The 27,904-nt window shown below is 39.9% G+C and overlaps 1 protein-coding gene across 2 annotated transcripts in view; it reads right to left on the minus strand.

Annotated features, from left to right (window-relative positions):
* The window catches only part of LOC119479462 (leucine zipper putative tumor suppressor 2 homolog), a 36,537-nt gene extending 9,112 nt beyond the window's left edge, over positions 1–27,425 (minus strand). Inside the window, exons 1-4 of one of the 2 annotated variants that reach the window (XM_037755067.1) lie at positions 27,383–27,425; positions 26,486–26,573; positions 25,775–26,029; positions 9,173–9,296 (exon numbers count right to left, since the gene is read on the minus strand). The gene's annotated coding sequence lies outside the window, so the exon portion shown is untranslated. Of the gene's footprint in view, positions 1–5,178; positions 5,426–9,172; positions 9,297–25,774; positions 26,030–26,485; positions 26,574–27,382 lie in introns of those variants that run through there. The other variant, XM_037755069.1, reaches the window with a different exon arrangement.
* Between the last annotated feature and the right edge of the window lie 479 nt (positions 27,426–27,904).

Genomic DNA, 27,904 nt, shown 5'->3' on the forward strand with positions numbered 1-27,904 from the left:
TTGCATGAATGAAAATTTTGAAATATTGTCAGATTATGACTGTGGTTGTACCCGGTCGGGCTGCAAAATGGAAATAGTTTTGTTCTGATAATTCAACTTAAAATTGTCTCTTTCTCAGCGTTTAATAGTTTATTAAAATGTATTTATTTTCTTTGAGCATAAGACCTGAAAATTGAGATTTTAAATTTATTATAGAAAGCGGAATAAGACAAATCTAATCTCTCTCTCTCTGCATGTTTCAACTGGTGCTGCTGCAGCCTTTACGTTAATCTGATTTGTGCCATCATGACTGTTACGAAAAGTGACCCGGCTGCTTAATCGGACATGAGACCAATATGTTAAACTGCCATCAGATTAACGTAAAGGGTTGCACGTCTGAAAGGGGCGATATACTCATAGTTTTGGCCCTGTAACAACAAACTGCCACAAAGAGCTGCACAAACTTCTGGTTCAAGTAAAAACTAACCAAGATATGTTACTTTTTATAAATTGCACCATCTCAAGACTCTTCTAAAGGCTTCTCGATGCCATTGCTTCCCACAGATCAGTCTTTCTGAGCGGGGGGAGCCCGTTCGTTGCCCTCCAACTCTCTCCACATAAGTGAATAAGCTCTAATCCCTCCGGACTCAAGATGACTGGAACTATGCAGGGGACTCTCCTAAGGAAAGCAGAGGGGTTTCAAACCGGTTTTGACGCCCCCGTCATGATCAGGAGGTCCTGGTCTCCCTTTTGTTGTCATGGTGACCGGGGCCTCAGACATTAGAAGAGGGAGTAAGGGAAGAAGAGGGGAGGAGGGTCAGAGGGCTGACGGGGAGGCCAGGACCCCCTCCTTAGCATCTTAAAGCCTTCAGTCCTTCTATAGATCTGACGGTCTTCTATACGCTCCCAGTTGGCTCTGATAGAAGATAAATGCACATTAACAAACAATGACTGATGGATGCATCCATGACAACTATACAGGGGGGGTGAATGGAGATAATATTCCTATAGTATGGTGTAAATACACTGTAGCATGGATGCCACTACTATTTTCATTATCGAATAATCTGTGGAGTTTATTTTTAAGAATATTTGCTTAACTGTTTGGGCACGATTTTCTGACACTTTATTCACCAAAGTGTTGTCTTCAGATTGTTTGTTTTGGGCAACCAACAGTCCAAAACCCAAAAGATATTCAATTTACTCTCATAAAGGATGACAAAAAGCTGCAAATCCTCACGTTTGAGAAGCTGGAACCAGTAAATGTTTGTCATTTTTGCTTGATAAATGACAGTTTTATTTGTTTCTGGTTAAAAAAAAGAAAGAGGAAATGGCCGATACAGGTGTAAAAGCAAGATGAAAACTGTATAGCTCTTATCTCTCAAAAGAAATATAATTGTTAAATGAATTATCAAGCCATCGACTTAAGTGATTAATCAACTTCTCACTTCAGGACTAAACTACTACAAAAACAATTCATTAACATGTCATATACACCGCAAAAACAACACTGCACGGCACGTAAAACAATATTTCGACCACCCCCATGATGTCTACAGTGTCAGCTGACTGACTGTGAGCAGACTGTTTTTGTCTGGGAAAGCCCTTGAAGGTTTTAAAGCCCCTCAGTCGGGCAGCAGACAGACGGACTCAGTCACTCCTCCAGCAGGAGGAATGCGCCGACACACCGGCTAATGAGACTAAACACGGACAGAATTAGTACTGGTCACTGTTTTTCTGATGTCTCATCATTCACACTGCCACATGCTTGGGAGAGGAGATTTAAAGTCATATTTCTCCTGCGTCGAGCATTTTGCTCTGCAGCAGCCAACAGTAGCAGCTCTGGGGATCTGCTGTCACACCAAAGCTTCAGGGTTTCATCCCCAATCTCTCAGCGCTGACACTTTTATAGAATTACTCATATAGAGAGAAGCAGCGTAGACAGAATCTGCAATAGCTGCAATATTTTTAAAATGTGATCGCGCTGCATAAAACTGTGTGTATATATCAAAACCCTGCAAACTAAGAGCCAACACACAGTGCAAGGTGCACACTTGAGTTCATTGTTTTAATTGGGTTCAACTCCGTATGGTTTGTGGTATTAAAGTTTGGGATAAGGGATTTATTAGAATTAGGGCTGTCAAAGTTAACACAAAATTGTTTTAACGCCACTAATTTCTTTAACACATTAATGCAATCGATCTTTCGGAGGTTGTAGTGGACTCAGTTTTAAAGCTAGAGTGAAGATACTGGTATCATATGAAACTAGAAAACCTAAGGAATGCATGTCATACTAGCTCGTCGCAAAGGAGGCTAAATAACACTCCAAACTTGCGCTTAATTTTGGCGAGGAAAAACTGGCATGGGCCATTTTCAAAGGGGTCCCTTGACCTCTGACCTCCAGGTATGTGAATGAAAATGGGTTCTATGGGTACCCACGAGTCTCCCCTTTACAGACATGCCCACTTTATGATAATCACATTCAGATTTGGGGCAAGTCATAGTCAAGTCAGCACACTGACACATGATGATTTGAGCATATTTTTTATGCTAAATACAGTACCTGTGAGGTTCTGGACAATATTTGTCATTGTTTTGTGTTGTTCATTGATTCCCAATAATTAATATATACATACATTTGCATAAAGCAAGCATATTTACCCACTCCCATGCTGATAAGAGTATTAAATACTTGACAAATCTCCCTTTACGGTACATTTTGAACAGATACAAAATGTACGATTAATCATGATTAATCATGGACAATCATGCGTCTAATCACGGTTAAATATTTTAATCGATTGACAGCCCTAATTAGAATCAAAGCATATCAATATTCTTTGAACCAGTCCCAAAATGTCCCTTTACTTTTTACACATCTTGTTTCTGTGGTGAAATGGGAGCCATAACAGAGACGACAAATCCATATGCTGGGATCAATACATTGAGATTTCAGTCTAGAAGATGTCACTGAATATAAAAATGTGTCTGCAGTCGGAGGCCTGAGATCACACAGTGACAGCCAGGTCACTCCAATCACAGCAGCGCATTTCATTACACATACAGCAGTGAGTCTAGATAAACTCCGATGGCATTCATTGGCATGCAGGGCGATATTTTGTCTGAGATTGGCAATCGGAGAAGCAAACAGTATAAAAGCCTTTTTATAGAGGCCGTTTTACAAAGATACAGCATACACGGTTTACTGGCCCTGCCCTGCAACGTCACACAAACCTGCTTTGACACAAACTGAAAGAGCGCTGCACTAAATCCTTCTTTGTTAGCCACCACGCCATAAACACACATCCACAGTCTCAGAGGTGAGAGTCTAAAAATACTCCCCCCCACCAGGTGAAGTGTTGGGATTGAGGGGGGTAAAAAGAAACTCTGTTATAATACTGGCCTTCATCACTGAGAGCAACGCCACCTCTGACTCGAGGAAGAAGACGTGGGGAGAAAGAAGTAAAGAGACAGAATGAAAGGAAGGAGAGAGTGTCTCAGTTTTCAGCAGGGAGCAAACAAATGAGTCTGGAGATCCCCTCCTCCACTCTCCATCTCTCTCAGCCCAAACTTCTGAATCCCTCTACCCCCTCCCATCTCCTTATTCGCCCCCTCTCTCTCGCTCTCTCTCTCTGGAAACTGGAACATAAGAGGGAAAGTGTAACAAAGCTATTTTAGTTTTGTAGACAACCTACCTTTCCACGGGCAGACACCTCGTCGCCCTGGCAGACACCACGGTCACCGTGCCAAATGTTAATGTTCCCAACTAGAGCTGGATTATTTTTTTACTGTTTAGTATATAAACTGCCAATCTTCAAATTACCCAAAGATATTCAATTTACAATCATCACATTTGAGTAGGGCTGTGTATTGGCAAGAATCTGGGGATACGATACATATACAGGGGTTGCGATTCAATATATTGCGATACTGTAAGCAAGGCATGATATTTCAATTTTTTAATCTAATTGTAGGAAAACTGTCATAATGTAAAGAAAACACCACCATATGCATAAAATCTGAGTAAAAAAAGTTTATGTTTTTATGCAATTTAATGGATTTATCTGTAATATCCAACATCATAGCACTACATTGAGAGGACACGTCTCTTTGCAAATAAAATAAAGTATTGACTGAGTTAATATTTGCATGTAAACTATTAATTAAAAATCAATACAGTGTTTTTGAGAATCGATACAGTATCAAAAACCATAATATCGCCATATTCAATTTTTTTCCCGATATTTTCTGACACCCCTATATTTGAGTAGCTTTGAGTAGCTAGCATTTTTCCTTGGTTAATGACATAAACAAGTAACTGAAAACTTTGCGATTACTTTTGTGGATAGACTAACTGATTAATCAACTCTGTGTTTCAGCACTAATTATGCACACGGTGGCATATTTTGTGTTATCGGTATTGTAGCTTTTCTTGGACAGGATTTTTAATTTCAATGACTTCTCTGGTTAATATAAGGTTATATAAATAAATAAAAGCATTTTGATTATAAAGTGCATGGTGTATTATAGACCCATATACAAAGAAAACTTAACAGGCATTTCTCATGAGGACCAACAGGTTTGTTTGATTGGTGCACTGAACACTGTCAATGATTATACCGCACTGAAAGAGAGTGGAGGCCACCCATCACTTAAACACTTCTGAATTAACGTCCTATGCTTGTTATTGTTTTTGTTTTAATGAGCAGTAACATAGAAGAGTGGAAGTTTACTGCAGCGTGTCAATTTTCTAACGATTATTTTTATTATAAATTAATCTGCTGATTACTTTCCTTTATAATAAATGAAATATTTAAAAAACAAATAATGAAAAAAATCAGCATTCACAATTTCTCAGAGGTCACGGTCATTTCTAAAATGATCTTATTTTGGTTGACTAACAGTCTCAAACGCGTAATTTACAAGAAAAACATCAAATTGTCTCATTTGAGGATGGAGAATGTTTTGCCATTTTTGCTTCAAAAATGACTGAAATGATGAATTGATTAACAAATATGGCTGCAATCGATTAATCGACTAATCGTTGCAGCTCTAATTATTTGCATGCAATAAACCTTCTTTATGAAGCGAATAATTGTGACCGTATAAGTCGAACAGTGAATGAACCACAAACATTCCTGTCACCTTGATGGCCACAGTAATAAAGTCAACTTCCCTTTTCTCCAACGAGTTTCTTACCCCAGTTTGCTCCCTGCATATCTGCTCTGGTGTCTGCCCAGCTCCTTCTTATCATCCAGCCTCAGCTCCTTCAGCGTCTCAGATTCAGTCGGCTCAAACATTCACTGTGTCCCTGCTCTCCTGGATGTTTGGCTCTGTTTCTGACCAGCCCTCCTGAGGAAAACTTCTCTATCGCCCCCCCAGCTCATTCTCAAGCCAAATGCCGCCAATGTGAATGGGAGCACAGTCCCCTCCTCTTCCTCTCTCCCACCTCCTCCTCCTCCTCCTCCCAGTACAGCCCAGCCTCTCTCTGACAGATACACCTCCTCTCTCCCAGCTCCACTCCTCCTCTACCATTTCCTTTGACCAAGGAAACGACACTCTGCAAAGTCCTCTGCTGCCTTTGTCAGGCAGTGAAAAAGAAAAAGAAAGGAGAAAGAAACGGAAAGCCAGGGAAAGGCGAGCTGTCAGTTAAAGACCATTCTACTTTCTCTGCCTTTTTTCAAGTAGAAAGGAGCGGAGAGTAAAAAGAAAGCGGAACTGCATGAGGATATCATCTCACTTTAAAAAGGCTGCCTTTGCCAGAGATGCGCTTTTTGGATTTCAGCCTTTTCATCTGTCAAAATTGAGTCTTCATCGAAGTGCATTAAAGACAAAAACTAAAGAAGATGTGAGTGACAAGAGAGGAGAGAAAAAAAGCTAGCGGGGGGGTTAGGAGAAAGAAATGAAACTGGTGGGAGCCAGACTTAAGTTTATAGACACAAACATTATAATAAGATAGAGTATAAAAACTCACTGCAGTCCTGCTTCTAATCTGTCAATGTGATCTGAAACACGCAGCACACACCGAAGTTCAGTTAATTACTGAGCAAATTCTTAATTAAAGAAGCCGTCACTCTGAATTAAAGGAGGTAAACCTGTCAAAGATGAGCACTGACGTTCCTTAAAAGCAAAGACAAGAGAGGATCGGAGCATTTCAAGAGGCAGTGCTGGATGTCTTCATTAGCTTATGGTGGCAAACGTTGGGTAAATACTGCTATGTAACAGACATACTGAGTCAGTTCACTGACTTTATGACTCTTCTTCACTTATGTAACTGTTACAATAGCTTAACATTTTTGCTAAATGTTTAACATTATCCAATAGTTGTTATTTGTAGCTGCAGTGGCCGCTGTTCAGCTAAAATTACATAGTCTCACTTTAAGACAGTCAAGAATGCCTTCTGACACAGAAATACTCCAATATTCACTCTTCTTTGCGCTCTGTTTTGGTCTCCAGCAACTCCTGGGGAACATATCTGCCTCTTTAGCTGTTAAAGCTTGCTAGCTTTTTTAACAATTAGCTTTTTTAACAGCTGCCTAGTGCTGCTGGAAATGAAAAGGATAGTTCAGGTGTTTTGAAGTGGGGTTGTATGAGGTACCTATCCATAGTCAGTGCATTACCAACAGTAGATGACGGTCGGTACGCCCCCAGTTTGGAGAAACAGACAGGATTACCAGCATGGGAGCAAAGCAATGTACTGCTGTGGACGGGGGCAGCAGCAAAACATATTTTAACAACTTAAAAGAAAGGCTCACCTAAAAAAATCTATATCCGTTTAAGTGTACGCTATATTTAGAATATTTTCACAGCTTCATCTTGCCGTCAGACAGTTCTTTCCGACGGGGGAACTGAATTGAAAGTGAAATTTATCTATGCTTTCTTCAAAGCCAGACTCAGTTTACAAAAACAGTATACGTTTTGCTGCTGCCCCCGTACACAGCAGTACATGCTTTGCTTCCGTGCTGGTACTCCGAACTGGGGGCGTGCCAGCCGTCATCTACTGTAGGTAATAAACTGAATATGGTGGATAAGAACCTCATACAAAACCACTTTAAAACACCCAAACTATCCCTTTAAGTTGTAGAGAGTTAACCAAAATGGTAAAGTTGCGGGTCAGAAAACCAAAACAAGGGACTGAAATACGCTAAAACGTTACGTGCAACCCCTTTCACATTACATGTAGTCATTTGATCTATTGTCAATATAATAATATTGATTAGTATAGCTTTCAGGATCATATGTTTTGACATCAAATGGATAAATTTAAACTTGACATGTTTTTCCTGATAGCTCTAATCAATATGGGATATTCATGTGTTAATTTGTGCCCTGGTTAAACCTTGAATCTGAAACATCTTTGATAGGATATTTGGGGTCTCTAACATGAGTAACCAGTCAATCAGCTTCCAAAATAGTATTTTCTTGTGACAGCGGGAGCATTCAGCCTTTGCCTTGACCTGTAATCCACCATCTGGCCAAAATGAATTAAAAAAAAAGAGAAACAACAGGATGAGACGTTGCAGTCGGAGATCAGCTGCTCAGCTCCTAGATGAAGAGAGGGGTAAAGTAGGGTACGAGAAGTAGGCTATGCCCTGCCACAGCCTTACACACACACACACACACACACAAACACAGATCTGTCCCTCTCCCTTTCTCTTCTCGACTCCCTCTCTCTCTCTCTCTCTCTCTCTCTCTCTCTCTCTCTCTCTCTCTCTCCCCCTGCTCCTTTAACTGGGTCACACTGGTTGGCACAAAGTTTGTCCTTCAAGCAGTGAGACGAAGGAGAGGGAGTTCAAGGTCACTCTCGGTCACGTCTCAATAGGAGGTCTGGAGAACACTGAATGTGCCACAAGTGAAGTCCCGTCCCGCCGCAGCCAACAGAAACCACTCTCAGTTAGAGTCCAAGATTGGACGACAAACAACATCAATCAGCCGCCTCGAGGCCACCAGTGCTGGGATAAAGAGGCAGGCTGCAAATCACCTCTGTGAATGCCACCATTAACACTGCCTCTTTATAGGCTAGAGGAGGTGCGGGGGGGTCTAACATGACTCAGCCTCTTTTGATGGAGTTGATTTACAGGCCAAAGTAAAATGACGAGTCTGTGGCTTCCTTCCTTGTCTGCAGGATAGCCAGGGAAAAACCATGAGGGAAATTAAAGTGAAATTCCAGTTACAACACATGATTCCAGTGTGGCTTTGCTGTAATGTTGGATACATCTGTCTGGTGGTTTTCTGGTTTACCCTTCTTAAGTCAAATAAAGTTTATTATCCTACAGAGATACAGAAAACGTTTAGGAGTGCCGTCTGTGGGCCAATTTCTGGTGAACATTGAAAGTGGTTCCTTAGAGGCCACAATTCTAGTTTATCTGTATCTATAGCGGACGCCCAGCAGGTGATCATCCATCATAGGCCGAGCTGCCATCTCTCTGCGGCCCGTCAGCCTGCTTCCTTCTATATTTTCATAACAACGCCTCACGTCTGGGACCAGAAACCGACAGAAAGCTAGGCCATCCATCAATGTCCGCTCTGCTTCTGCGTGGGGACATCACTCCCTCTGGACACGGCAGCTAAAACAGGCCTCGATCCAGCCCGGCCCTTTGGACCGTTTACTTCCAAAATAATCGCCCCCATGGCGCAAAGCAATCCAGGAACACCTCCGAAATAAAACTAGCGCGAAGGTTTAGCGCTTGGCAGGGGGTTGGCTCATCAGTTTCAGACACAAATGAAAACAAGGGAGGGAGAGAGAGCTTTGTAGATTGAAATAACTACTCCGAGTAAGTCCCGTCATAAATCCACAGAAATAAGATGGCTGTATTGAGTTGGCAGGGACTTGATTTAGCCACACTCTGATTTACTGTATAATGTGCCAAAGAGATTAGGGTTACGCCTCCAGCTCTGGAATTACAGCAAAACCCTATCCATGATTAAGATCTGTTGCTAACTCCCCACACAGCAGGAACGTGTTAACATCCACACATAGTGGGATGCACGCTGCTGTGTGTGCGTCAAAGCTGCAGCCAACGTCAATAAAGTGTTGGTTTCAGATGTCAGAAAATTAACACAAATTAAAAGCAGCAACTTTTCTGCAGTAATCCGAGAATGTTTGCATAAAATCAAAAACATCGAAGAACAGCCAAAAAGTTTACTTTTGTTCAAATTTAAAACACATTTCGTCCAAAAAGGCTCCACTTACCTGTCAATGACACCCTGTCTTTAGCTTCTGGAGGCCTTAGAAAAGCATGGGGTACAGGTCGGTCGAGCATCCCAGGAACTCACACCGGAGTGCAGATCTTCATTTTCTCTTCGTCACTCCCAGACTGAGGGGATAGAAAAGCAAAAAAGCAACACATGTTGTTGAATCAGCTGAAGAGAAGCAGTGAGGCTACTACCACTGTGGAGAGTTGGAAAACCTGAAATGTGACAAGTGTGTTTATGGAAGTCAGCGGGAAAGAGGAAAATCTGAGTCATGATGACAAAAAGGCTTCACATGGAGGAAGGCTGAGACTGAGGGGATTTTCCATGTCAACAAGAGTGAAGACCGAACACAAAACTAGTACCCTGTTCACTAAACAAGTATCCCCAAAGTAAAGTTACTGTTTCCCCAACAAGTTTTTGTCATTTTCTATATGAGGTTTAAACAAATAGTTTCCATGTGGAAAACTACCTGTTACAGAAATAAAATAAGAAAGACGTGGATCAAATTCTGCCTTTACATCCAAAAAGACAAGAAGAAGGTAAGAGGCACACTGCCACCATCTGGAAAGCAGTACAGAGTCCATCTGCAATTCATTAAACTGGTATATTAGTGGTAAAGCAATATTTCAGTTTGGAGTAGAAGAGCATGAGAACAGACGATGAATACTGCCAGAGGTGAGTACAGCAGACAGCCATTATCTCAGACTGGCTATTATTCACATACTTTAGATCACATTTGGCACTATTATGTTTTCAGCAAGCGATATTTTGTCAGGTAGGACAAACTGTTGACAGGAATAGAGGAAGAATAATGGTGCTGGAAATGTGGACACACAAACTCTAAGGTATGTGAATCAAACTGCCCTCAACTTCAATTCTGCAGTCTCCCATTTCCAGGCCATGTTTTCCAAGATGTAATTTGTCCCTCCTCACATAACATAATTTCATAAATATCTGCAGATCCAACGTGTTGGACTAATTGTCAGGTGTCCCTCAAGAGATCATATTTCCAAGTAACACTGTACATGAATTATTCACACGGTATTCAGAGACTAACTGACAGGTACAATGTTGTTACTAGAGCCGTGCAATAAACTACATTTTACATTAGCAACCTCTTGCTGACCGAAATGCACTCGTATCGCAATTTGCAACAAATGTCTATAAACTGACGAGTTTGAACAGAAGTTCAGCAACCAACAGACCAGTTAGTATCTTTAACTGGTTGTTCTGTAATTAAACAGGATTAAAGATATCAGAGGCGAGACAGCATGAGAAAGAAAATACTTTACATGCAGTGATGTAGACAAAAAATGTATTTTATTTATTTATTGTCAATTGATTAAAATATTTAATCGCGATTAATCGCATGATTGTCCATGATTAATCGTGATTAACTGTCAATTAATCGTGTTCAAAATGTACCTTAAAGGGAGATTTGTCAAGTATTTAATACTCTTATCAACATGGGAGTGGACAAATATGAGATTAGAGGTGCTGCTAGGTGGATTTTGTTACCTTTGGACAGAGCCAGGCGAACAGTTTCCCCGTTTCCTGTTTTTATGCTCAACTAAGATAACCAGACGGCATAAAAACTAATTTAGAGGATTGTAAAGACTTTGTCAGAGGCATGCTTTCCAGTAATCTCTGTAATAACTACCCCTTATGCATGTCATTTTTGTATTAAATTGAATAAAAACAACAATATGTGATTCATATAATTTAAATTGAGGGAAATACCATCAGACTGTGGTGCTCTGAGGTAGGAGGTGAAACAGAAAGTGGAGTAGCAGCTAACTGGTTAATATGCATCCTGTTTAATCAGCACGATCAGGGATGTTTGCTAAAAATTAACGTTACCAACTGCCTGCAGGGTTACTGCAACTGTACAGACTTTACTTAAAGCGAAACAAACCTCCAGCTCTTCCATCTGTGTCTAAACATACTGTATTAATATGACACAGACAGAAGGAACTGCGGAGGAGACTGTGGCTTCCCACATGTAATGCAGCTCAATCCAGATGGCTTTGAGACAGCTTCTTATTGTTGAACTGTTATAGTGTAAACTCTGAGCCCTGTAAAGTAGACGTATTTATAGTTGTTTGTTTTAGAGTGAGACAATCAAACCACAGCTCATAAAAAGGTGTTTACTTAACAGGGCTGCTTCCCTCACCTGCGACTCCACATTGAAGACCAAACAGCAGAGGGAGACATACAGAAAGAGGAGCGTGTGCACTGAATGAAAAGAGAATAGATTACCATTTCATTACATTATTCATCTGCTGAACTGGCACCTTCAAAGACGACCCGTCAATACCACTAAACCTCACTATGACCTGTTAACTGACCCACATATAGGCCGACGATCAATGCAGTGGAGGAGTAAAGATGACAAGTCTCTTGTTCTTCTACATCAGAGGGGGAAGACATTTGATTTGGGAGACATTTTTACGAGTTAAGAAAGTCTCAGAAAGTTCCTTTAAAAAGGAGAGATGAACTGATTTCATGACATTTCAGAGCAGATAATGTGCGTACAGTGAATAGAGGTATTTCTGTTTGAAATGCTCTTTGATAAAGCAGGTGACCAAGTGCTATTACAAATGTAAAGAAGGTTTTATAAGGTTAATTAAATACTAATCAGACATGTACCTGATCTATTTTTCCTTTTAGTATCTATGGATTGTGTATATGGAAAAAAAAAGTGAAAATACCATATAGACCTGAATTTAACATGATATTTTTCTCCAGAAATTACTTTAAAAAAATAAAAATAAAAATAAAGAGTCCTGACTTCAACTGCAGAAACAGACCGGGGACCAAATTATCTGTCAAGCAGCCAACAGTAGCCGGTGTCACAGACGATAAGGAGCTCAAAAAGACAGTCTGAAAAATGCCGACAGAAAATATAATTCCGACCGCTTTCAGAGAGCCTGTGACTGATAGACGAGGGACACAAATGTGGGATTTACGTTACACTTTAATAGAAGTATTTCATGTTTTACTTTTATGTCTTATATTCAGGGTCGTCTTGTGTTTGGGCCAGCACAGTAGATTTCTTCTCTTTGCGATTACTTGATCTGGAATCAAGTGTATTAAGCCTACATGAGTCAACTGGTGAAAATATCTCTATTTTACATTATCCTTCTCTTCATCACTATCTAACAAATAAAATCTGCCTCCTCCTGCCCTGTCACCATCTTTCCCTTATCTTTCCACATCATTCCCAAGCCTCTGAATATACAAAAAATAAAGTCAATCAGACAAAGGTAAAGTTTTGTGCATCTGTACAGTCCTCAAATTGATCTACATAACGTTTGGACATCTATCTGGGTGTTCTGGAGGGTACTCGGAGGTCATTCAAAGACAGTTCATATCTTCTCAAATCTGACACGTGTGAAAGACATATGAGATAACACAGATTTAGGTTTAATCTGTAGTCAGCAGGGTCAACAATCTCCCATCTGACCAAAAAAGAAAACAAAAGAAGAGGTCAGAGCAGGTCACCTGTTCAGTATCTCATAGAGAAATGTAAGATTAAGCAAATAGACATAATCTTAATCTATCTCAACAATACTTTCACATCTCTTTGTCATAATTAAAATTAAGGATTAATTACCAAGTATGACAAATAATACATGATGTATTACAGGAATTCTTATAGTGACAACCCGGGGTTTCATAATACACAGAAAAAGTGCAGAAACAAGATGTAGATATATGCAAAGATTTGCTGGTTATAGCTTTTAAAATGTAAAATCCAGTTTTGTTGGTCAAAATAAGTGACTTCTGGTAACACTTAATGGGAATTTCTGATTATTTTTCTTACTTTTAGTTAAGATTTTTGGCTCCTTGGAGTCAGCGGAAAAAAGCAGTAAAAACAACACTGACATATTATCACCTTATAAAGTTGATATGGTGAACTTGTTGCCTATTCAAACATCCAGCAGACATGGCGCAACATTAGCATTCATGTGGAGTTGTGTTTGTGTCCACCAGATGAATGCAAGAACAATAGTCACTCTTCTTTTAGCTCTGTTTTGCAACCCCATGCAGCACAGAGACGCCAGGAATTCATAAACACAACTAAATCAACAGCTGAAACACTCAATATTAGTTTGTGCAGTTGCATGTTTGAGCATCATGGTATAAAGTAAGTTTACAGCTACACTGTGCAGTGGTCGGGAGGTTACATTAAATAGGATGAAGTGCAGGAAATAAATGTAGATACCTATTGGGAAGGGCAGTGTACTAGAGAGGAAGAAATGAGGATAAATGAGGTTCAGTGTTTGCCAGGCTTTTACACACACACACACACACACACACACACACACAGCCAGTGGACTATTAAGGAATAGGGTGGCGGCCCACTCCTTCCCTATCCAAACACTGCCACCCACAGCACTTAGTTTTATTATCCTAATGTTCAGCCGTGTGCCAAAGGTTCCCGACAAGTTAACAAACCCCATAAGAGATGGAGGAACCAACATACTTTGAACAAAGGCCGCTTGGAAAGCAGGGAAGTGATGTAGCATAAAGGGAAATCATACAGACAGACGTGTTGACAGTACTGTACTCTGGATATCTGAGACAATGCTAAAAAAAAGCACACCAGCCCATTAGGAACAACTGAAAACATGCCATTCATTTTCATTTTACAGCTGCTTGCTTGTGGTCAAGAACATAATAACAGCATAAATGTAGAGGAAAAACAACTTATAGAGAAAACTGGATGTTCATACAGCGGTTTATTTTAAAGAATACAATGTGCAGAGGGTGGGAAGTGAATCCGCTGGGAGAACTGGCATGTCTGCCTTGTTTGGACAGCAAAAGTTGGCCCACATGGAAAGCATCACATTCCATCTTAAACAGCAGAAAATCTCTGTATTTTTTCTCAGACATCCTCATTTAGGATCATCCAGGCCAAACCTCAAACATCCTCCCACATTTTAGAAACCTACAGAGAGAAAACTCCATCCACTTCCACTGTACGGAGGATGAGGAGGAAAAAAAGGGGAGGACCAGGAGTGCAGCTGTCAGTGAAGAGGTGGCATTTTTCTGGAACAAATGTTAAAGAGGACCTATCAATGCTTTTTCCCCTTTCCTTTAGTGTGTTATATCGTTTTTTGTGCATGTAAAAGGTCTGCAAAGTTACAAATCTCAAAGTCCACACCAAAGGGTGTTACTCTCCCCCGCAGAAACACTGCTCCTGAACTGCCTGAAACGCCTGAAACGCCTTGCTTGAAGTCCCGCCTTTTCTTCTGTAACATGGTGATGTCACCAAGTAACACATTTGCATAATACCTGTCTGGCAGCTAGTTTGGCACGCCCTCAAACAAAGCAAGTTAGAGTGGAGTTGGAATGGAGTCCGAAGAGTTTGGTTTGGTTAACCAATCACAACAGAGGGCCAGCTGATCAATCGATAACGTTACTCCCTTTGCTCCCGTTGCCGCCGCTCTCTCTCTCTTGCTTCACCACTCACTTCCCACGTACACACGCTCTACTCTTACAACAACTGTCTCTAGAAAGGGCTATTCGCGTTTTCGCGTTGGCCGCTGTAACAATCCTACACGCTGCTAAAGTGGATCTTGAGTACTTATCATTCAGAAGGTTATTTAAATAGTTGGTATGAATTGTATATTTTTGGTGCAAATGGCTGTTATCTTTATCAAACTAATTACAGAAAGTGTCACATAAACTATTTAAAACTAACTGGACAAAATGCTTAGAAGAGAGACTGGGTTGTCCCCTAGCTTATGTAAGCCAAATACGATGTTCAGAATACAAGGAAGCCTGCACAGGAAGCTAATAATGACTTATCTGTCAACTAAAAAATAAAACAACGCATAATGAAAACAGAAAATGTCAACAGGCAGCTTTGTTCCGTCAAGCGTGGATGGATGGATGAACTGTGCATTGTCTGAATGCTCAACATCTCTCGCCCTCTCTGAGTGCGCAGGCAGGGCCGACGGCTCTCCACGCGAATTTCTTCAGACCCACTTCCCCTCTGCCTGCGTAAGCCCTTATGCAACGCTGTGACGCAGCTACTGCCCAACCGTGCATCCCACCACCCACGTAGCTTCTGATCCGCACCCTCGTTCTTCCCTGCCACCTCTTCACCTCTCCGTCAGCCTGCCTCCCACCACATGGTCAGCCATGTCTCCACTGAAAAACATTCACTTGAGGACTGTGCGTTTTTGTGCATATCAGTTCCCGTGTTTAATCGAGTGTGTGTGTTTGTGTGCCGTCCATCTACTGGCCTCTCAGCAGGAGATTATAATCAGGCCAGAAATCACACAGAGACAGGAGAAATGTATTTAAAAATACCCAAACAACCAGCCTCAGGGAGGGTCGTCCCACTTACACGCTGTACCTCTAACTACATGAAAAGGATGGAGACAGTTAAAGCAATGTTTTAAGATTGGGAAAACAGTTTTCACTTTTCAAGACATCCTGAATCCCAGCTCTGAACTTCAAAAACAATGAAGGACACAGGATGAAATATTAGCCTGGGTCATAAGTTAATAACCATGTTTGGTGTTTAAACATTTTTGAGGGAAATAAAAGTGTAATATAATCTTGTTGGTTGAGAGTGAATAAAAAGGGGAAATGTGGAGAAAAACTGAGAAAAGTGGAAGAGAGGGAAGGTGGCTGGATGTCAAAGATTTAAACTAGGGCTGTCAATCAATTGAAATATTTAATCGCATGATTGTGCATAGTTAATCCCGATTAAAAGTATTATTGGAAATCAATTAACAACACAAAAAACCCTCACAGGTACTGCATTTAGCATTAAAAATATGCTCAAATCATAACATGGCAAACTGCAGCCCAACAGGCAACAACAGCTGTCAGTGTGTCAGTGTGCTGACTTGACTATGACTTGCCCCAAAACTGCATGTGATTATCATAAAGTGTGCATGTCTGTAAAGGGGAGACTCGTGGGTACCCATAGAACCTAGTTTCATATGATACCAGTATCTTCACTCTGGCTTTAAAACTGAGCCCGCTACAAGCTAAAAATCGCAAGTTGCATTAATGCCTTAAAGAAATTAGTGGCATTAAAACAAATTTGCGTTAACACGTTATTATTGTGTTAACTTTAACAGCCCTAATTTAAACATAAAGGATAATTACGATTAAATTGGGTCTTATTTTCCTAATTGTGGCCATTCTTTCTATGGGTTAAGATAGCAACGTCACTACAGTCTAGGCAAGAAAGAGTAGTCAGATCATCAGACAGGTTGTAAACAAGCCAACAGTTTAGCTAGAACTAGGCCTATAAAAGCCCTGTTTATAAGGTTAATATAGCTCGGCAGCCACCCATTAGCAACATAGTTATTCAACACATAATGAGTCTTTCTGTGCCATCTGCAGCCTTTCAGTGAACTTTCAACCGGGTAGTAATCTCGGCTGAACTGATAACAGTGCTTTCAGTCAACAGAGAGGGGAGCGCCGCTGCTAAAAGCTACTGATTTGGTCAGTAACAATAGTGAGTGATTTAGTAAAGTCAGCTTCATTTGATGTGTAAGCAACACATTCCACATTTTCAGCGATTAACTTGGTGAGTACAAAGGCCGTCAATCGATTAAAGATAGTTATATATGTCCATGATTAATTACAATTAATCACAAATTAATCACACATTTTTTATCCGTTCAAAATGTACCTTAAAGGAAGATTTGTCAAGTATTTAATACTCTTATCAACATGGGAGTTGAACTTTGGAAATGACCGTGACAGCTTTTCCTTGCTAAAATTTAGTGTAACAATGGAGCATTATCTATCCTCTTTTGCAACAAGATAGTATGACATGGTTGGTACCAATGGACTCCTTAGATTTTCTAGTTTCATATGATACCAGTATCTTCACTCTAGCTTTAAAACTGAGCCCGATACAACCTCCAAAAGATTGATTGCGTTAATGCATTAAAGAAATTAGTGTCGTTAAAACAAATTTGCGTTAACGCGTTATTATCGCGCTAACTTTGACAGCCCTAGTGAGTACATTATAATATTATCATAGAAATTATGGCCAAAACTACAAAAATAAGACCAAAGTTGTGATTGTTTTTTTTTTCAACTCCATCTCAAACTGCTGTCTGTTTGTCTGTTGCTGTGTTTTTCTCATGTTCCTGACCACAGTCTGTGAGAATGACTGTGGGCTACACCACAATCAGAAGGTATGAGATGGATTACAGCAGGATGCCGGGCAGTTGACACAGATGAGGAGTAAGTGAGTGGGAAAATGATGGTGGTGTTGGTGAGAGAGTGTGAGAGCAAATTAGGAGTCAGAGAGACTCCAGGTCTGTACATCAGCACATATGGGCCTCCCCGCAGCAGCTGTGAATGTCATGATCACACTAACTACCTCCGCCAATCACAGCTGCTCATGGGAACAGGGTTGTTTTTCATGCTCTTTTTAACTCACGTAATCATCCACAAATGACAACAGATGATGGCAACGCACTACGTGTATGTGCTATGTGAAGTATTCTCCTGACACTACTTACTTTTGGGATCAAGGCCAAACATAACAAAACTGTGCCCCCGTCCTCTGACTAACGCTGACGTCTGAGCTCATATAATCAGGCCACTTACACTGTACCTCTCGCTTTCCATCAATCAGAGAGATATTTCATCATTCTGAAGGCTGTACTTAAAGCTAAATCATCATGCTCAAGATTCACGATTCTTTGTCACCACTAACATACACAGAAGCGAGATATCGTTCTCCACATATACAACTAACGAGACACACCATTAAAAGAAGTCACTAAAAGCATAAACCAAAGCATTGGACAAATTACAATTTTGACCTGATGATGGCACTGGGCTAGAGGAAAAGTTAAGGGATTACCAAATTTATTAAAAATGATCCTGATGGGAATATTAATGTCTGGGCCAAATTTTAAGGCAATGCATCCCAGAGCTGTTGAGACATTTCACTCAAAACCACAAATGTCAGCAGGATTAGTAGGTACACTTTCATGTCAATCCATCTAATAGTTGTTGAGATTTTTCAGTCTCGACCAAAGAGGTGGACCGACCAACCGACCAACAGAGCCATCCTTGAGCCATGGCACCGCTAAACTGCTCAGTAGTAGAGTAGAGCAGTAGAGTTTCCTACCAGAACTGATGCAGTAGAGTAATTCAATGACTTCAGAGTCCACTTTCAAGTTACCCTGGATAAGAACTACAAGGACACTTTTCCCCCCAGTCAAGCCGCCCTGGCATCTTATCTGGGCTGTTTACAAAACTGTAAATCTAATCAGTACTGCAACGGTTCCTTGGGACCCATTCGCAAAGTGGCTGCAGGAAAAGATGCAGCAAGGTGAGTCAATCCTGAGTTGAAAAAAAGGCGAAAATGTTTAGGAGAGATATAGTAGTGCAGCAGGGAGGAGGGTTATTCTATTATTTCACAGTCATCAGTATTCAAGGGATGAACACTGTACTGGTTGTAGAATAAAAAACAGCATCGGTTGCATAATTTCCACTTTGTGTCAAGTTCAGGTACAAACAACCCTGAATTTTCTAACTGCAGTCAGTAATCTGTGGATTTTAAGAGCAAAATTCAACCAAGACAAGGCAAGTGGATGAGACTAAACCGTGGTGCACCAAGTAATTGGCTATTATTTTGCAGAAATCGATTGATAAAATGAAGTTAATTTTTGCAGACTACATAATGAATCTGAAAAGAAACAAATAAATGATCCACAAACGAGTTGAAATGAACAGAACATTATAGGGATGCAGCGATGGCCCAGGAGATTATCAACCGATTATAGGAAATATCATCAACATGAATGCACTGTGACACTGTACAGATTATGTACCCGTTTCTTTACTGAGATGGTGGCAAAAGTTTTGGATGAAGCACAAAACTGTGGACTGGTTTTAAGGATGTTAAAAGTTTGAAAATATTGGATGCTGGTTGTTTTGATGCTGTGGTCTATTTGCATTGAAATGGGGCCATTAGTCAAAGCTCCAGGAAAGGAGGTGACAAAATATGGCAATTTGGGAGGTAAAAGATGTCGACAGATTAATGGCCGCTGTGCTCTGTACCTGAAAATTGGGCCGAGGCAGAAATCCCATGAGGTCTGACCAGAGAGAATTAAGTGGGAGGTCTGTGTGTGTGTGTGTGTGTGTGTGTGTGAGTGTGTCATACATCTGTTGCCTAATCCTCTAAATACTATCTGCTGTATTCTTCAGATATTCACAGATGTCACCTGCTCGGCCCGGGACAGACACTCATTAGACAGAAAGGGAAGAAGAAAAAAAAAAAAAAAAGGAGTCATGACCCGTTCCCAGGCTCGGGGATCAGGCGTCTCTGAAACCTCGGGCCCTGCCTCCTGGTGCCCTCAGACAGCTGTGCAGTCCAGCTGTGCACAAAACTCTGGCTAAGAATACCGAACCAATCCAAGAGAGGAGATAAGGTCACGAGCCCCTCCGTCTGTATGGGAGGTTGAAGGATGGGAAAGATTTTTAATTGCATTTCACTGTTGGAAAATCTAGATTAAAGCTGCGTGATGTTTCCATTAGGGATCATTACTGATTAATCATTTGGACTATGGAGTGTCAACAAATAGCAAAAAAAGTGCATCATCACAAGTTCGCAGAGCCAGTGGAGATGTCTTCAAATGTCTAAAAGCCGAAGATGTTCAGTTAAGACTAAAAAAAATGGAAAGTATTCACATTTTAGAGGCTGGAACAGGTGAATTTTAGCTTAAAGATTACCAACTCATCAAAAAAAATGTTTTTTAAATATAATATTGTGATATGAGACTAGATAGATGTCTAGGATCTTCGTTTCCATAATACTGTATCATGTACATAGATTTAAGGCACCCTATGATGGAGCAATGTTTACAGAGTAATGTGCTGACTGCAGGGGGCGGTAATGCAAATGTTGGGCATAAAATAAAACAGGGGCGCAGAAGAAGAAGACTGTCAGACATGTCACCCTGCTGCGTTGCACCGCGCCGCAAAGCTTCAAATACCTTTGAATATTTCTTGCCGAAACTTCAAATCCCACAAAATGGTATTCGGAACAGCCCTAATTCATACCACCTTTCTTAACATGGTTAAAATGTGTGGTTTAGAACAAAGAACAGGATGAAGTGATGAAACAAAACCAAATTAGATAGAACAAATTATGTATGACTAAGTTCATGATTTAAAGTTGCAGGTAAATCATATTTTTTAAAAAGGGTTTTAGTCGCCTATTAGTGTTGAGAAGTGAAGAAGAACATGAATTGCCCGCATGCTATTTAAACACACGTGTACCCACCCAGCAGACCAAGGTCAAAGAGTATTTACAAAACTGATTTGTGTGGCTCACAATTTAATCAGATCTGATCCGAATCAGTCCGTCACAGTAAAACATGACTGGTATTCCACACAGGTTCAAAGAAACGAGATGAAAATCTATTTGCTCTGGAGGAAGAGGAAGGGAGGAGTGACGGTTAAGGCCAACTGTACTCACTTTGTTTTGTCAACACGCTGCATGTGTTGTGGATTCAGCATGTTGCCTGAGTTTTATACAGTAGATCCTTAACAACCAGCAGTTTGCCAACTACACCATGAAATCCCCCAAACAGATAATCGACACGCAGCAAGTCTTCCTTCAGCAGAATGAAATTTGGAGCTACATAAGAAATGCAATCATGACGTCTTCCTTCTTTTGTCCTGTACAGACTAAACAGATATAATAAGCCTGCAGCCTATTTTGCGTCACGGCTCATTGTTTGAAAAGCCACACCGAGTCACACTGTCATTATCGTTGGACTCTTTTAAACACTGTGGTGTGGGAAACTTTCCAACATCACTAATTACAGCGAGCAACTAGTGACAGGAGAGTAAATTCAACCCAACGGGGCGCTACATAAACAGAGAAACCCACAAAACACTAAATCAGCATTTCATCTGACATGATGGGCCCTCAGGAAAACAAAAAACACAACACGGTCTTCATGTTGCCTGACAGCAAAACACCTCCCACTGTGTTCCCATTGTTGTCCTGTCTTCTTAAGTTTCTCTCTTTCTATTTGTTCTTCAAGGAGACGGTTTGCTCAGCCGTAACACAAACAATGGAGGGACTTGACCTCCAGTTTAAACGGCTCAAGGGCAAAAATTCACAGCAGCGGCACGACAGCGAGGGATCGCTTACAGAAAACACTATCTATTATGAACCAAGGGCTTTTAGACTAATAAATACTCTCATCCATGTCTCCCTGACTTCACAAAGTCAAACTAGAAACCAACAAGGTGTGTTCCAACAAACATATAATTAAAAAGCTAAACTGTACACACATGAGGACATTCAGCCACATGAGCACACACTGTATGCACATACTCAGGTACACTTAACTTCTTAATATCACATGAAAAGGTGACTCTTCTGATGATAATGGCTTTAATCCTTCGGGCCAGAGGAGTACATTATGTACATATTTGCCACCTTGACTTAGAAGCCACATATTTTCTACAACAGGGAGCGGTCCAAAGAAACAACGTCATCTCATGTCTGCCAGCTCAGACATAAATAGGCTCAAGACAGCAGCTTATAATGCTGATGAAGGAATGCAAAATGGAATATATTAAAAGAGGAAGTGGGCAAGAAGCTGGTGGGAAAAGATGGAGGACAGCTTGACATCTATATTAAAAGATAATTCCAATTTGTTACAACGTGGGTCTTATTTTCATAGTTTTGGCAATCATTTGCTGCTATGTGATGACATTACTCACAATACAGCTGCCAAGATTTAGGAAACACTGCAACATCGCAACAACGAAGTCCAAAGGGGTGAGAAAAACAAACATTGATCAGACAGGTTGTAAACAAGCCAAAAAAGATTTTATTTGGAGGTAAAGTGAAAGTGAGCGCACCTGAAATGTCTATTAATCTCTCACAGCACAGGAAAACTGTGTGTTACATTGACTACAGTAAATCCAGTGGGAAAAGTTGTGATGGATGTTTACAGCGGACAGTTTGTTTGGGTCACAATTTTATCGTTCAAATTTGTTTTCTCTTCCAAGTAAGTTTAGTTAATTTGGGGTAGTGTTTAAAACCTGTCTGATCATGTTTCTTGCCCCGTCAGACTTTGCTTTAGCCATGTTGTCATATTAACAGATAATTCCCCAAACTACAAAACGCTCCAAACTTACACTAAATTTTGGCAAGGAAAAACTGTCATGGCCATTTTCAAAGGGGTCCCTTGACCTCTGACCTCAAGATATGTGAATGAAAATGGGTTCTATGGGTACCCACGAGTCTCCCCTTTACAGACATGCCCACTTTATGATAATCACATGCAGTTTGGGGTCAAGTCATAGTCAAGTCAGCACACTGACACACTGACAGCTGTTGTTGCCTGTTGGACTTGAGTTTGCCATGTTATGATTTCAGCATATTTTTAATGCTAAATGCAGTACCTGTGAGGGTTTCTGGACAATATGTGTCATTGTTTTATGTTGTTAATTGATTTCCAATAATAAATATATACATACATTTACATAAAGCAAGCATATTTGCCCACTCCTATGTTGATAAGAGTGTTAAATACTTGACAAATCTCCCTTTAAGGTACATTTTGAACAGATAAAAGATGTGATTAATCGCCATTAACTATGGACAATCATGCGATTCAATGTTTTAAGTACCAAAACTCATGTATTGGCACATTTATTGAGAGGTTTCAAATGATATCCAGCCCTACTTAAGATTTGTTGAAAACATTATTTTGTTACTGTACTGAGTACAACATAAATATTATTTAACTAAGAAATATCTCCTCTCCTCCCCAAACAAACGACATGAATAGATTCAACAAGGGATCCAAAAGAATGCAGATTCATTGATAAATAAATACTGGATTCAGAGATCAAACATTATGAAACCCCGATCCAAAACATGCAGAGTCATAATATTCCTGTCATGTAGAACTCGGGACGCTAACTCCCTGATATGCTGACAAAGCAGTTCCTCTGAAGATGTTTGAGGAAAGCTTGCCATGTGCTTCTAAAACCACTTGACAAATTATCAATGCAAATATGCAACGTGGCCTCCCACTGTCATGGCCCAAAGTCCGCCCTTTTTCTAGCTTGCTGAGGTAAGCACTTGACCTCTGCATGCGTTTAGGCTGAAGGAAATTTGAATACAACATCCTGTAGAGCTGGGAGAGTTGAGGGCTGGAGCTGGGAGAGTTGCTGTTCACTTTGTTTGTTCCTCTTTGTCACGTTATCATCTCGTGTTTACAAATGAAGCAGCTGCGCACAATAAATAGACAAGGTGCTTTTTTTTTGCCTCATTACTTAAATGAGTAGCACACTTGGGGATTTGTTTTGTGTATGAACACACTATAGAGCCGCTGTGCACTTATTCACCATAAATCCCTCTTAAGAGAAATCCAGTTTACCAACAAGCAAACTTTTGTGTGCAAAAACAGTGAATTATATTCTTGTTTCTCCTAGTAAAACACAAACTGTGGAGTTCTGGTCCCTGGCAATGCATTAACGCCGTGAAAAGCGCCTCTGTGTCGAGCCCAAAGTGGCTGCAGACAGCGTCGGAGGGGGAATGCCATTCATTTTAAGAATTCACATATGTTATTGCTGCGCCCCAAGGCATGCCAGCCAATACTTGTGGACCACTCGCTCACAAGCTAGAAAATAGACCATTACATCGACATCCCGTGTTGTCACTGGGATGTAAAATCTGCCACTGCCCCCACAGACCAACACAGTCTCAGTTTGTGAAATAGTCATGAAATTGAATCTATGTGATTCGTGTACATAAACACGGTTTTCCCTTTTTTTTGTGACGACTCAACAACACGTGACACAGGTGTCAATTTCCACCCCAGTCTTTTATAAATAAAACTACTTTATTATGTTATGTTTAGGAGTAAATTGACTTGGTTAGGGTTAGGCAACAAAACTACTTAGTTAGGTTTAGGAAAAGATCGTAGTTTGGGTTAAAATAACACCGTAAGTGCCGTAACTTAAGTACGGAAGTTACGTGACACATAAATCAACTTTGACTTGTGGTTTGACACGGCGGGACACGGACATCTCCTGGGCGAAAGTCCTGCTTTTTTTACCCACCCATCCACACCGACCTCCTCCCTACGCGGCGTTTGCCGCGCTTTATACTTCCCGGTTCACAATTACGTGGATTACATACAAATTGATTTCGTGCTGACCATCACGAAAAAAAAAATGTGAAATTCGTGTCTATGTACATGAATCAATACATTAGATTTCATGACTATTTCACGGGACTGGGCTGCACAGACAATGAGCGGTGTATGTCTGGTTTTTGTGAGCTCTTGCACCCAAGAGATGTCTAAATTCTGATTCATGCTTGCCAACACAGCTTGAATGTAAACCCTAATTTGGTGTTTAGTATTCAGCATCCCCATACATTGTCTATGGAGCAGACCTAGTTTTCAAGTCCCAAATGATGCTACAAGTTTAAGGATTTTCTTTGTGATTTCCATTTCTCACCACTGAACAAACTGTCCTAGACCAGTAAAATAATGTGTCTTAAATCAGTAGCATGTGGCTTTAAGTGTGAATGCAAAGAGACAACTGTTAACACAAATGATAATGAAAATAACTAACTTCTAGACAGCAATAGACTTAACAAATGGGACAACATGGAACACACACAGAGCAGTATCCAAACCTCTATTTCTAAAAAAGATCAGATAAAAGCAAGATGAATTGTCTTGAGGAGATGAATGCATGGTCCATAACAAGGAAATTGTTGATTTATAATCTGAAATGGAGCTGAAGTCTGAGCAGGAAATGAGTCTGTATAAACTGCAGGAGGCACTTTGTTATGTCTAAACTCAGTCAACCTGCCATGTCTGATGCACACTGTGATAATAAAAGGACCACAAAGACTTCAAGGGACATTTTACATATTAAAAGAATGTGTTTGGGATAGCTGAGCAAAAAAAGTACACTTAATTACCTCCTCAGGCCAGTAAAAAAATAAAAATAGAACTATTCTGAACATACAAGTGATGATGATGACACTGAGCAGTTCAATAAAAGATGACAAAAATAGGTGTATGTATAAATATATTCAGCAACAATGACAAACAACATACATGGCAAGTGTGCAAATTGTAAGCAAATGACAATAGTGCAAATAAATAAATAAATATTGAATGCATATACATGGAGTAGGTGTTTATGTAAATTATATGCATGCATACATGTCTATATACAGTAGGATTTATGAATAGGATGATCCAGTGGTTATAACCTCTCTCTGTGACCATTCATCTTTTCTTCTAAACTGTTCAACCTCAGAGTGATTTTTTTTATTCTAAAATTATTTAATTTTGAAGTATTTTTTGTGGCCTGCAGAGGTAATTAAGTGTACTGCGGATGTTCTTGTTTTTTAGCAAAACAAGAACACCAAGTAATTAATTTAACCTTCACACACCTGTGCAGAGTTTACTTTCAGGTGTTTATACACTTACAAAGCAACAGGACACACATGTAGTTCTACAGCTACAAAACCATACACTTCACTACTTATATTATTATAATAAATTAGTTTAAAAAGCAGTAACAGTAAAGGTTTACTTACTGTTGTCGTTAGAGTGGACAGTCCGAGGCTGCTGAGGAAATCTGGACGATCCGTCTTTTTCGTCTTATCCACAAACTGGTAACTTTACCAAGGTGTCTGCTGACAAAACAACATGTTAAATGTGTTTCTTTCTCTCTCTTCGCTTCCCTTCCTGCCGCTGAGAGCGTGTTTGTTGTTGTGAGAGGAGCTGGAGGAGCTGGAGGAGCTGGACTGGACAGACGCTGCTGATCGTGTTTAGAGCTGAGAGGTTCGGAGCTAGAGAGAAACATAACGGCTACATCCGGTTATGGATTTCAAAATAAGATAGCCTACTTTTTTTCCAACCCTTTCAATTTGGTATAAAATAAGAATCAGATTTATTGGCCAAGTTTGTGCACACATACAATGGATTTGACTAATGGATTGATAGAAATGGAGATATAAATAGACAAGGGCAACAAAGCTGAACAAAGATAGGTAAAAAAATAAAGATAGAACTATTCTGTACATACAAGTGATGATGATGACACAGCAGTTCAATAAAAGGTGAAAGAAATAGGTGTATGTATAAATATATTCAGCAACAATGACAAACAACATATATGTCAAGTGTGTAAATTGTAAGCAGTAAGCAAATACAAATAAATAAATACAAAATATTGAATGGATATACATGGAGTTGGTGTTTGTGTACATTATATGCATGTATACATGTCTATATACAGTATATACCTCGTGCAGGATTTATGAATAGCCGTATGATCCCATAGTTATCATCAATCGGCCTGCGGTTATTTCATTTGGAGTATTTTTTTCTGACCTGAGGAGGTATAAATATCCAGAATTTTTCAAAAAAAGAGTCTGGAAAAAGTAAACACAAGATAAGATAAGATACATTTGGTTGTTGCAGGAGCACAATGACAGAAATAAATACAGAGAGTTCAAATAAAATCATAAGAGATATATCAAATTAAAAATAGAAACAATACAAGAGTAATTAGACAAAACTACAAGGTAAAGGGACAGTGGTGTGATTACAATAGCAGCAGAGTCAGCAAGTCTAGTATACAGTATAGTGGATCAGACTAATATATGACGTGATTGAGTCATGCCACTTAGTGTTTGTCTGTATTACAATAGAAATATAATACAGTATAATGTAATAAGACAGCGTAACATAATATAGTACAGTATGGGAGCTATAGTATAACGTTGTGTAACAAAAAGATGTGTTTTTCTTGTGACCTCTCAGATTTATCTCCCGAAACCCACGACAGAAACCACATAACCTACTTATTCTTTTTCACAACCACATGTAAGCTACCAGAAATGTAGGCTGTGCATAGTGAGAAACAGTCCTACATTTTAGTTGGTGTAAAGGTTTTCATAAAAAGTGCTTTTTGCTTTTCAACATGTCTCTAAAAATGAACATAAACAAGTTACATTTTTGAGGCTATGTAAGCGAAACAAAGAGTCAATGACAAAACATATAACTGAGCATATAAGGATGTAAAGGTGCCTTTGACCTACAGTTATGGTGCATATATATACAGTATAGTGGCATATATAAACAACATGAAATGACTGTTTATGCAAAATAGCATGCTTTTATTTTGAAAACCAATTTACTAGCTTCCGGTATTGTCCTATGTTTGAGCTGCTTGACTCACCTGGACTGCAGTGTCTCTCACTCCCACACACACACACACGCACACACACACACACACGCAAACACACACACACACATCATTACCCTACAAACACCAGTAGTAGCACACTTTTGCTCACAATCTGCCCTAAAGCAAAGGACATTAGGGTCTACTATAATTAAATTACTAAATATAAAAAGCACTACACAAACACCCAGCAAACTATAAATTTCATTCAATGTCAGCGACATCATAGTTTTTTTTGCAATTGCCAAGACATAAACTGACATGTAGCCTCATGTAGCCTACTTATTGACCAGGTATGCTGAACTACAAGCACATAGTCTGCTTTACAATGAATTTGACAATCTAAAACACACTTTTACAAGCAGTTATCTACTTTAGACATTCAAAACTAAAAGCCTGTGTGTGTTTGCTAAACTATTGAAATACTTACAATCAATTATCAATCACCTGCTCCCAGAATGCACCTGTGAAAGGA

Source organism: Sebastes umbrosus, chromosome 20 (assembly GCF_015220745.1).
Source record: "Sebastes umbrosus isolate fSebUmb1 chromosome 20, fSebUmb1.pri, whole genome shotgun sequence".
NCBI classification, from domain to species: Eukaryota; Metazoa; Chordata; class Actinopteri; order Perciformes; family Sebastidae; genus Sebastes; species Sebastes umbrosus.